Below are 3,895 nucleotides of genomic sequence, written 5' to 3'. Positions count from 1 at the left end.
TAAAAAATACCCAAGTAAGAGTTCTAGATATAAAAACTATAGTTTTCTCATAATAGATAAAAAAAACTCTCCATGTAATTAACATCAGATTAGAAAATGCAGAAGAAAGAATTAGTCAACTTAAACACCTAACAATAAAATTATTCAAATAAAACAGAAAACAGATTTTTAAAAATGAAGGGTATCAATGATTTCCTGAACAACTTCAAGGTTTTATTATATGTATAACTGGAGTAATCAGAAGGGGATGGAGAGCAGAAACAAAATTTAAAGAAATAATGGCCAAATTTTCACTATTTTTTGAAAAGTATAAATATATAGATCCAAGAATCTCAACAAAACCCAGACACAAGAAACATGAATAAAACCACACTAAAGCTCATCATAATTAAACTGCTAAAAACCAGTGTCAAAGAAAAAAAGCACCCGGGGGGTAGGGGGACACAAACTGTATACAAAAGAAAAATAGAAATACTACAGCAGATTTTTTGTTAGCAACAATGCAAGTAAGAAGACTGTGGAGCAACATGTTTATTTTTTAAGATTTTACTTAAATTCTGGTTAGTTAACATCCAGTGTAATATTAGTTTCAGGTGAACAGTACAGTGATTCAGTATTTCCATACATCACCCAGTGCTCATCACAAGTGCACTCCTTAATCCACACCATTTATTTAACCCATCCCTCCACCCACCTCCCTTCTGGTAACCATCAGTTTTGCTCTCTACAGTTAAGAGTCTGTTTCTTGGTTTACCTCTTTCTCTCTTTTTTCCCTTTGCTTATTTGTTTTGTTTCTGAAATTCCACATATGAGTGAAATCCTGTGGTATTTGTCTTTCTCTGACTTATTTTGCTCATCATAATACTCCCTAGCTCCATCCACACCATTGCAAATGAAAAGATTTCATTCTTTTCTATGGCTAAGTAATATTCCATCATATACATATACCACATTTTTATCCATTCATCAGTTGATGGATACTTGGTCTGTTTACTTAACATGGCAATTGTAGATAATGCTATTATAAATATTGGGTTGCAAGTAATCCCTTTGAATTAGTATTTTTGTAATCTTTAGGTAAATACTTAGTAGTGCAATTGCTGGATAGTTCTATTTTTAACTTTTTTTTAAAAAAGATTTTATTTATTTATTTGACAGAGAGAGACACCGTTAGAGAGGGAACACAAGGAGGGGGAGCGGGAGAGGGAGAAGCAGGCTTCCCACTGAGCAGGGAACCCGATGTAGGGCTCGATCCCAGAACTCTGGGATCATGACCTGAGCTGAAGGCAGACACTTAATGACTGAGCCACCCAGGTGCCCCTATTTTTAACTTTTTGAGGAAACTCCATACTGTTTTCCAGAGTGGCTGCATCAGTTTGTAGTCCCACAACAGCGTAGGAAAACTCCCCTTTCTCCACATCTTTGCCAACACCTTTTGTTTCTTGTGCTGTTGGTTTTAGCCATTTGGACAGGTATGAGATATCTCACTGTAGTTTAAAATTTGCATTTCCCTGGTGATGAGTGATATTGAACATCTTTTCATGTGTCTGTTGGCCATCTGTATGTCTATTGTTAAGATGTCTCTACTACTGGAAACAATCTACACATTTAATACAATCCTTATCAAATTACCAACAGCATTTCTCTCAGAGCTAGAACAATCCGAAAATTTCTATGGAATCACAAAACACCCTGGATAGCCAAAGCAATCATTAAAAAAAAAAAAAAGCAAAGCTGGAAGCATCATGATTCCAGACTTCAAGGTCTATTACAAAGCTATAGTAATCAAGACAGCATGGTATTGGTACAAAAATAGACACATAGATCAATGGAACAGAATAGAACACCCAGAATGAACCCACAATTATATGGCAAATTAATCTTCAACAAATCAGAAAAGAATATCCAATGGAAAAAAAGACAGTCTCCAACAAATGGTGTTGGGAAAACTGGATAGCAACATGCAAAAGAATGAAATTGAACCACTTTCTTACACCATACACAAAAATAAATTAAAAATGGATTACAGACCTAAATGTGAGACCTGAAACCATAAAAATCCTAGAGGAGAACACAAGTAGTAACCTTTTTGACATTAACCCTAGCAACTTCTCTCTAGATATGTCTCCTGAGGGAAGGGAAATGAAGGCAAAAATAAACTATTGAGACTACATCAAAATAAAAAGCTTCTGCGCAATGAAAGAAGCAATCAACAAAACTAAAAGGCAGCCTACTGAATGGGAGAAGATATTTGCAAATGACATATCTGATAAAGGGTTAGTATCCAAAATATATGAAGAACTTATTTAACTCAACACCCAAAACCTGAACAATCCAATTGAAATGTGCAGAAGACATAATTGACATTTTTCCAGTGGAGCAACTTATTTAAAGTACTGAAAGGAAACAAACATCTGTCAACCTACACCCGCCATATAGGGTACATCTAGGTTACATCTGTCAGTTCCATACTTAATGAAATTAAGAGTAAAAAATGAAAATGAAACTAAACATTTTCACACATACAATAGCTATAAGAATTCATTATTAACACACATGCACTATGAAAAATTTCAAAAGAAATCTCTCAAGCAAGAGGAAAATGACATTAGATGGAAATATGGATCGACACAGATGAATAAAGAGAACCAGAAATGGTAACTACTTGTGTAAACACAAAATATTTTTAAATTATCTAATAACTTTAAAAGTTAACTGAAATTGAAAAAGAACAAGAATTTATGTGAAGCTTAAAATACATAATCAGAGGGTGGGCGGGTGCGCGTGCGCGGCGCGGGCGCAGAAGCAACATGAATCGCGGGCCTAGCGGCAGTGAGTGTGCACTTTTCCCGGGCTGGGCCCAGCACACCGCCGGCATGAGCTACGACCGGTCCATCACCGTCTTCTCGCCCAATGGCCACCTCTTCCAAGTGGAGTACGCACAGGAGGCTGTGAAGAAGGGCTCTACCGCTGTTGGCACGCGGGGAAAGGACATTGTTGTTCTGGGCATAGAGAAGTCAGTGGCCAAGCTGCAGGATGAGAGAACTGTGCGTAAGATCTGTGCGTTGGATGACAACGTCTGCATGGCATTCACAGGGCTCACTGCTGACGCGAGGATAGTCATCAACAGGGCCCGGGTGGAGTGCCAGAGCCACTGGCTGACAGTGGAGGACCCAGTTACCGTGGAGTACATCACCCGCTACGTCACCAGTCTGAAGCACCACTATACACAGAGCAACGGGCACAGGCCGTTTGGCATCTCTGCCCTTATTGTGGGTTTCGACTTTGATGGCACCCCCAGACTCTATCAGACTGACCACTCAGGGACATAACACGCCTGGAAGGCCAATGCCATAGGCCGGGGTGCCAAGTCAGTGCATGAATTTCTAGAGAATTATACTGATGAAGCCATTGAGACAGATGACCTGACCATTAAGCTGGTTATCAAGGCCCTCCTGGAAGCGGTTCAGTCTGGTGGCAAAAACATTGAACTGGCTGTCATGAGGTGAGATCAACCCCTCAAGATTTTAAATCCTGAAGAAATTGAAAAATATGTTGCTGAGACTGAAAAAGAGAAAGAAGAAAATGAAAAGAAGAAACAAAAGAAAGCATCATGATGATGAAATCTTACAGTGATTTTTAAATTCAGATCATGGATGATTCTCAAAATGATATGTAGGCATTTCCATTCCATTACTGTCCACGTGTCCTGCAATAAATTTCCGAATTTGTTAAAAAAAATACATAATAAGTATCACATAAAGGCAGGAGGAATGAAGTCAAAGTATACTATTATACGTTTCTTATACTACATGTTAAGAACCATAACAGAACTTGAAGTTAGACTGTGATACAATAAACCCTAAAACAACCATTAAAATAGCAAAATAAAGCT

At 38.0% G+C, this 3,895-nt stretch overlaps 1 pseudogene; it reads left to right on the top strand.

Moving 5' to 3' along the window:
- Positions 1 to 2,876: 2,876 nt before the first annotated feature.
- On the top strand, positions 2,877 to 3,617 carry LOC113930886 (annotated as a pseudogene).
- Positions 3,618 to 3,895: the final 278 nt, after the last annotated feature.

This window comes from Zalophus californianus, chromosome X (genome assembly GCF_009762305.2).
Source record: "Zalophus californianus isolate mZalCal1 chromosome X, mZalCal1.pri.v2, whole genome shotgun sequence".
Taxonomy (NCBI): Eukaryota; Metazoa; Chordata; class Mammalia; order Carnivora; family Otariidae; genus Zalophus; species Zalophus californianus.
The sequence above is the reverse complement of the archived record's forward strand: the minus strand, read 5'-3'. Positions and strand labels throughout refer to the sequence as shown.